This window comes from Ascaphus truei, chromosome 8 (genome assembly GCF_040206685.1).
Source record: "Ascaphus truei isolate aAscTru1 chromosome 8, aAscTru1.hap1, whole genome shotgun sequence".
NCBI classification, from domain to species: Eukaryota; Metazoa; Chordata; class Amphibia; order Anura; family Ascaphidae; genus Ascaphus; species Ascaphus truei.
Window position 1 is genome coordinate 39,288,487 of NC_134490.1, and position 8,757 is coordinate 39,297,243.

The window sequence follows — 8,757 nt, forward strand, 5'->3', positions numbered from 1 at the left end:
AATCCCATTCATTTGAGCACCGGGGACCCAATGCTTCCGGAGATACTTACCTCCTTAGTAGGAGCTATGCAGGTGATTTTTTATCAAATTTGAGTTTATTTTGATGAGCTTTATAATATTTGCTAAGGCCTGGGACATAGTGGTGTGAGCAAGGCTGAGCCGTGCTGAGCCGCGCTCACACTCGGCACTGAGCCCTGCATCCGCAATGAGAGTGGCCTTAGCAGGGGCTCGCGCACGCGTCTGCACGCATGGGGAAGCGTGTGTCTCGCGAAGTTTTCAAATTTGGCGCTCACCGGAGCGCAGGGCCAGTCACGTGAGTGGTTCGCCAATGAGGGCAAACCAGCTCCGTGACGTCACTGGCCCGCCCCCGACACACCCACGGACGGCGCGCTGTGTAAGGCCAGGGAATGCACCGCTTTCCCTGAGCTCAGCGCGCCTCCGCACTCGGCAAACCACTATGTCCCAGGCCTAAGCTTTAACCTATACTTGTGTTATGTATGGAATTGTGTGCATAGTTACTGCTTGTCGCTAGGGTTGCCAGGTGTCCGGTTTTCACCCGGACAGGCCGGTAATTCTGTTGCCTGTCCGGTATAAAATCGGTGGCGGAGGGCAGCGCAAGCGCGAGGGCAGAGAGTGCAGAGAGAAGTACTGAGACTGGGGACGAGCAGGAGCACTCGTGTGTGTGTGCAGCCTGTCCCTGATTGGAGGAGCGGAGAGCCAATCAGAGGACAGTGGGTGCGGAGCCCACACCCTGGTGGCCCAGAGACGTCTGTGTCCTTCCTGGCAATAAGGTAAGGACACAGATTGGGGGCCACGGTGAGATGGTTACAGGATGGGGGGGCCAGGGTGAGATGGTGAGAGGATGGGGGGGCCAGGGTGAGATGGTGAGAGGATGGGGGGGCCAGGGTGAGATGGTGAGAGGATGGGGGGGGCCAGGGTGAGATGGTGAGAGGATGGGGGGCAGGGTGAGATGGTGACAGGATGGGGGGGCCAGGGTGAGAGGATGGGGGGCAGGGTGAGATGGTGACAGGATGGGGGGGCCAGGGTGAGAGGATGGGGGGGGGCAGGGTGAGAGGATGGGGGGGGGGGCAGGGTGAGAGGATGGAGGGGGCAGGGTGAGATGGTGAGAGGATGGGGGGCAGGGTGAGATGATGGGGGGGTAGGGTGAGATGGTGAGAGGATGGGGGTGCAGGGTGAGATGGTGAGATAATGGGGGGGGCCAGGGTGAGATGGTGAGAGGATGGGGGGTCAGAGTGAGAGGATGGGGGGCAGGGTGAGATGATTATGGGGGGGGGGAATAAGATGGTGATGGGGCCAGCTTGGGAGATGAGATCATGATGATGGGGTATATTTTAAATTTATTGGGGAGGTGGGGGTATATTTTAAATGTATTGGGGAGGTGAGGGTATATTTTAAATGTATTGGGGAGGTGGGGGTATATTTTAAATGTATCGGGGAGGTGGGGGAATATTTTAAATGTATTGGGGAGGTGGGGGTATATTTTAAATGTATTGGGGAGGTGGGGTATATTTTAAATGTATTGGGGAGGTGGGGGTATATTTTAAATGTATTGGGGAGGTGGGGGTATATTTTAAATGTATTGGGGAGGTGGGGTATATTTTAAATGTTTTGGGGAGGTGGGGTATATTTTAAATGTATTGGGGAGGTGGGGGTATATTTTAAATGTATTGGGGAGGTGGGGGTGTATTTTAAATGTATTGGGGAGGTTGGGTATATTTTAAATGTATTGGGGAGGTGGGGGTATATTTTAAATGTATTGGGGAGGTGGAAGTATATTTTAAATGTATTGGGGAGGTGGGGGTATATTTTAAATGTATTGGGGAGGTGGGGGTATATTTTAAATGTATTGGGGAGGTGGGGGTATATTTTAAATGTATTGGGGAGGTGGGGGTATATTTTAAATGTATTGGGGAGGTGGGGGTATATTTTAAATGTATTGGGGAGGTGGGGGTATATTTTAAATGTATTGGGGAGGTGGGGGTATATTTTAAATGTATTGGGAGGTGGGGGTATATTTTAAATGTTTTGGGGAGGTGGGGGTATTTTTAAATGTTTTGGGGAGGTGGGGGTATTTTTAAAATGTATTCTGGGAGAGGTGGGGGTATTATTTAAATGTATTCGCGGGTGCGTGGGGGTATTTTTTATATGTGTTCAGGGGGCGTGGGTGTCCAGTATTTTTGGACAAGCCACCTGGCAACCCTACTTGTCGCTGGTTGTAAAATATGGAAGAAAATATTGAACGCAGAAAAAACACCCACAGATTGTTGTGGGTTTTCCAGAGGAAAAACATAAACTGCCCCTGGGGATAACTTAGAAATGTGTAAGCGAAAATGATCCTAAGCTTTTACATGTAATCTTACATTGATATCCTGGTAACTGGATATCATTACAGAAGTATGACTTTATTGAAACATATTCTCACACAGAATCACCTCCCTCTGCCTTTGTTCAGTCAAATTTGCTCAATGTGTTCAGTTCCGCTGATCACTACCAGTATTATGGTAAAGTTAAAAAGGACAAGAGACTAACTTAAGAATCGAAAAACATACACATGGCTTTATAATAACATCTCTTATTAATAATACGTATATAAATCCTTTATTAATCTCAATTATTTTTATTATTCTAAACGGTAGGTTTGCTTTTCTTATTTTGTTATTTCGCTGATTTCCTGGTGTTTGTTCCCTTCTATCTCTTTCACCCCTCCTGTTTTGTTAGCTGTATAACCAACATTTAAACGTTTATCTGGTTAAAAATTGTCAATGTTAAAAGAGAAAATAGAGGAAGAAGAAAAGATAATTTAACAACTTTTAAATGGCACACGGCAATTACTCTGTATATTTCTAACGGTATCTGGCTAACATTGTGATTGTTTGTAATATACTGTACTAGTAATATATATTTGTTTTCTATGTATATAAAATTTTTTAAAACCCTAGAAAAATAATTGCATAGAAAACCAAGTAGATAAAGTGCATACGGTTTGAATTTCTACCAGTACAATTCTGGTCGATTCCACAACCAAGAGATAGATTCAGGGATTGCACCTTTAATTTATTCAGTGCTGAAGGGGCCTGCAGGGCATTACTGAGCAAAAATAAAAGAGGGTTTCCCCTTTTTGTGGTTAGCCAGGGATCGAACACAGAGAGTAGAGGAGCTGATCTCTGTTTGAATGGTGCAGAGACAGACTCCTTACCTCTGCACCCAATCTCTGACCAAGAGAAGGAACGTGCCGAGAGTTATTCATGTGTAAAGCACTAACGTCACACTGAGTGTCAGAGGGCAGAGCAGCTGATCCTGTGGACTCCCTCTGCTGGGCATAACCCCTAACTGGGACTTGTTTCTGTTAGTCCTCCTCCTAACCCACTAACATATTACACCTGCTGACTATGCTCAGCCATAAAACAGCTTCTCCAGTCTTTAAAAAAAAAAAAAAAAAAAAGTCTGATATCAAGTTAACCCTTTCACTGCCAGACTGCCCAGCGATGCCTTGCTTTGCAATTACAGATGTCCTTAGGGAATGACAACACTTAAAATGTTAAACCTGTGCGGCCCAGGAGACTTAGAGGGGCAGCCCCCAATAGTACAAAGTGAACTAAGGGCAGCCGCATGTTTAGTAGGCTATTCGAGTCAACTTGACACCTTTAAAATAAATTGGACAAGTATTTTTTAACATATATTTTTAAACATGTAACATTTCCATAGTGGGCAATAGGTTTTTTTTTTTTTTTTACAGTATTTTTCTAATGTCTGTTGATGACCAAACTGTGAGTACTCAAAGCAAAATAACAATATACCGGTGGCCTTATTTGAAAAGTAATTATTACATCTATTATTCTGTTAAAATACTGGCTACAGTAATTGCCAACAGACTCAACCCTCTTATGCCAGCCTTAGCTCATCAAGATCAGTCAAGTTTTATTTTATCCAGTCAGGTCGGTGATAACATTAGGCGAGTCATCAATGTCACACATGTAGTTATTGAATCCCTTACGTGGTTTTGTTAGTCAAAGCTGAAGAAGCCTTTGGAACTAACTTAAATATTCCATAGATAATTACGATTTTGGTCCCAACTGTCACGAGAGTGAGAGAGTGAGAGAGTGAGAGAGTGAGAGAGTGAGAGAGTGAGTGTGTGTTTTAAAGTGGTTAATAACAACCAGTCCTCCAGTTTAACTTTGCTCCTGGCAGGGCACCAAAAATGAGCATTCACCCCCCAAATCCATCACACTCCAACCCTATTATACTGCCATCGTGGTTCATTAATTAAATGTCTGGGTAAACAGGTAGGTCTTAAGCCTGTTTTTATCCTTTCCAGAGAGGGGGGGCCTCTCAAACTGAGTCAGACTGTTCCAAAGAGTGGTTGCAGCGTGGCTAAAAGCTTGTGCACCAAAGGCAGTCAAGGGCATTCAGGGAGCTGTTAGGAGTCCTTCACCTGCAAATTGAAGTGAGCGAATGGGAGTGTAGGAAACTAGAAGATATTTCACATAGCTGGGACCCTGGTCCTGTAATGCTTTCGATGTGAACAAGCCAATCTTTAAATCAATTCACCATTTTATAGACAGCCAGTGCAGAGAACGGAGAACAGGTGTCATGTGGCAAGAACGGGTCTGGTTAATTAACAGCCTGGCTGCAGCATTCTGCACCAGCTGCAGGTGGCGCAGCTCTGTTTCTGGAAGACCCAGGTAAAAGTGCATTGCAGTAGTCCAGGCGTGAGGACACAAAGTCATGGACAAGTGTTAGATCCTCTGAGAGGGGGTGATCACGTGCTTAATCCTGGCTATGCTCCTTAGGTAGAAGAATGAAGATTTGATCATGGCTGACACTGATGTTTAAAGGTCAAGAAACAGTCAAGGACAACACCAAAATTCCGCACCTGGACAGTTTAGCAATTGGGAACCCCTAAGCTTAAAGCCAGTGTGTTGATCTAGCTGCAGTCTTGTCTTCTGACGGTAAGCATCCACCACGAGCAAGATTTAACCACAAGATTGGCGTGGCAGACGTGGTGCCTATATTCAAATAGGGAACTAGCTCACAACCGGGGAATTACAGACCTGTAAGCCTAACATCAATTGTGGGGAAGCTACTTGAAGGTTTAGTACAGGATAAGATTCAAGAATACCTAATGCATAACAAAATTATTAGTAATAGCCAGCATGGATTTATGAAGGATCAGGCATGCCAAACTAACCTTATTCATTCCTTTGTGGCTTCAAGTACATAGATTTTGCACAAAAAAAAAAAAGTTGGACATCTTTTTGAAAGGAAAAGGATACAGGGATATACCAAATAAGTAAACATGGGAAGAATGTTGATCCAGTGAGTAATCTGATTACCAATATTTGGCACCAGGAAGGAATTCATTTTTCCCCTTATATCATTAGATATTTCACTGTGTTTACTGTAAATACAAATATAGGATAAAGTATCTGTCTAAATTTAGCATAGGATAAACTTGTGTCTTTTTTTCAACCTCATCTACTATGTAATCTCAACCAAGTGACACTCATCCACTCTTGGAGCTCAGATAAACATATATTGCTGACTGTAATGGTTCCCTAGTACCAGGTGCAAAGGATAATCAAAGTGAGAGTGTCATCTACATAGCAGTGATAGCCCAGGCTATATCGTCTAATTATGTCACCTAGTGGCAGCATATACACTGCGAACACCATAGGAGGTTGGAGTATATTTTAAACTATGATGGAGGGGGGAGGGACAAGAAAGAGATAATGAACTAAATAGAATAGATAGGGATGTGGAAATAGCAATGGGTCATGAAGGTAGAATGGGGGCAAGTTGGAGTTTGACAAGCAGGGAGACATCCATAGTAAATATAGATAATACTAGAAAACATCTAAAGACTAAATACAATTGGCATAGAAAGGCAGGAGAAGATAACATAATAGTACAGACTGAAAAAAACTTAAATGCATGCTTGCTAATGCAAGAAGCCCGACAGATAAAATGGGGGAGCTTGAAATAATAGCTACAAGGGAGCAGTGTGATATTTTAGGCATTACTGAAACGTGGTGGGATTAAACTGGTGACTGGCCAGTTCATTTAGAGGGTTATTCCCTTTTTTGGAAGGAGCAAGCAAAAAGAAGGATGTGGAGTATGTTTACATGGTAAACCAGATCTAAAACCTATTACAAGGGATGAGGTCTATGAAGGGAATGATGAAAATGTAGAGACCTTGTGGGTAGAAATTAGCAGTGGAGGTAAAAGTACAAAGAACATGTTTGTAGGGATCTGCTATACACCACCAAATATCTGAGATGGAGGAAGCCAAAATACTTCTGCAAATGGAGAAGGCATCAAAACTAGGTCATGTTTGCATAATGGGTGATTTTAATTATTCAGACATTGCCTCAGTCTATGAGATTAGCATTACAACAAAAGGAAACAGATTTTTGGGGGGTGCTTAAAGACAATTACATGACCCAAATTATCAAGGAACCAATCACGAAGAGGGGCAACACTGGATTTGGTAACAAATATTAAAGTCCGGGAACATTAGATCACATTTTGGCAAAGACCAATTAGATCAACACAGCCTAAGGCCTGCGACATCGTGGGATCAGCCTTGCTGATCCCTGCTGAGGCGCGCTCACGCTCAGCACTGAGCCCCTGCAGCTGCAATGAGAGCGGCTTTAGCAGGGGCTCACGCACGCTTGCGGAAGCGTGTGTCTCACCAAGTTTTCAGATTTTCCCGCTTGCCGGAACGCAGGGCCGGTCACGTGAGCGGTTCGCCCAATGAGGGCGAACCAGCTCCGTGACATCACCGGCCCGCCCCCAGACACGCCCACGGACGGCACCCTGTCTAAGGCCAGGGAGAGCACCGCTTTCCCTGAGCCTTAGCGCGCCTCCGCACAGGCAAGCTGGCTATGTCCCAGGCCTAAGAGGAGGCGTGTTGAGATTGGGTTCAAATCACAGATAGTCTGCTGCAACAACTCAATTGTTTGCACAAGGTCTTCTACATCCAGATGGTCAAAGCTAATCCATAAAGTCAGAGAACCTGAATGTTTATGCCTGGATACCCGACACTCAGATCGCACAGTCGGGATCCCAGCCCGGATGGAGGTTACTTTATCAGATAAGAGAGCAAAATCATCACAACAGGACTGTTAAAAGGCTTCACCACACCTGTAGTTAAAACCCAATTTCACTAAATGTGTCTGAAAATTAGGTCAACCTCTTCAAAAAGGTAATAGGTTTCATTAGAGCTCAAAGACATTACTTTATTTAAGATTACAAAATGCCAACAGTGCTTGTTATAGAAAAAAGGATTACAAAGACACAAAGTATATAGATGCAGACAGTTTACGACATAAAACAGAAAACCTAAGAGAATAATATTAGATCCTTCAAGAGGCGATGAAATATGAAAATCCACATGTTATCAGGTATAGTACACCTGTGGGTGAATTCTGTTTTAGGGATTTAGAACCCACACTTTTAACACCAAGCTGTGCATGTGACAAACACCATATGCGTGAGCCGGCCTTTGTGGGTGTGTCTTATCTCCCTTTAGCAGACACTTTTCAGCCTGGCTGCTCTAATAAAAGGGTATTTTATTAGAACATGGTACTTCGATCTCCCACTGTGCAGATGACTTGCTTTCGACTCTCCGGCAACCTCTGGTCCCTTTGCCTAACTTGTTGAGCGAGTTTGGGGAATCTAGTTCTCTGCCTGGCTTCAGGAATTAGAAGGTGAAATTTGAGGTTTTAAATATAAGCTTTTCTGATTTGATCCTTGAAACAAAATTTCTATTTTTCCTGCCAGACCATAAACTACTTTACTGGAGTTTATACAACTCCAACATACAATTCGCTTTAAATGGACAATGCTTCAGGTCTTTGAAAGCTCTAGGAGTGGAATCGCTACAGTCTAGTCTAGCTAATGACATGCATTAACAATCCTCCTTCCTCTAGGCATTTATACTTTTTTTTAAAGTCACATCCAGTATCTGTTCAAGAGGATCATGGACTTAATTCAGAAGCAATCCTATAAATATATGTAACACACCTATACCCCCCCCCCCCCCCCAAGGGAGATCTGATGGTCTTGGTAGTGTTATGGTGCTCACCTGCTGGCTCTCAGGAAGTTTGAGTCTCCACGTTGGTATGGGGAGTAAACAGTACAGGCTTTCAGGAAGGTGCCGTGCCTCCATTCTGCAGGGCTCTGCCAGACAGGGTTTATCCCCACAGGACCCTTTGCAGTAAGTTTAGTCACAGACCAGGAACGCTACAACATGATTTATTGATGAACCAGCTCACACTTCATATTCCTCCCATGCAAGAGACCGCGCAGTCCCTTGACTAGGCCCACAGGAGCTTGAGGCCCCTGGGCTAGTCTTTACCCCGATGGGGCAGGGTAGAATCCTGCCTACTCCCTAAGGAGCAGGCGACACTGGAACCACTACATTTAGAAGAAAGTCATGTTTTATACCAGGGGGGGGTCCCACTCCTAAGCTCCGGTAACTGGGCAGCACATGCTGGCCCATGTGAGAGGAACTTAACCCCAACACTGCCTGCTCCTTACTAGAAACTATAGTTTTAGGGCCAGGGAATATATAGCATGGGACACTGGGAGAGACACACGTATTAAGAGTGCTAACCTCATTTGTAACAAATGGTCAGTGGACTAAGTTTGCTCCCATTTCATCACTATTACATAATGGAAAATGTAGGCCATTTTATTCACTGGCTTAATTCTGAATCTAGAAATGATTGGGCT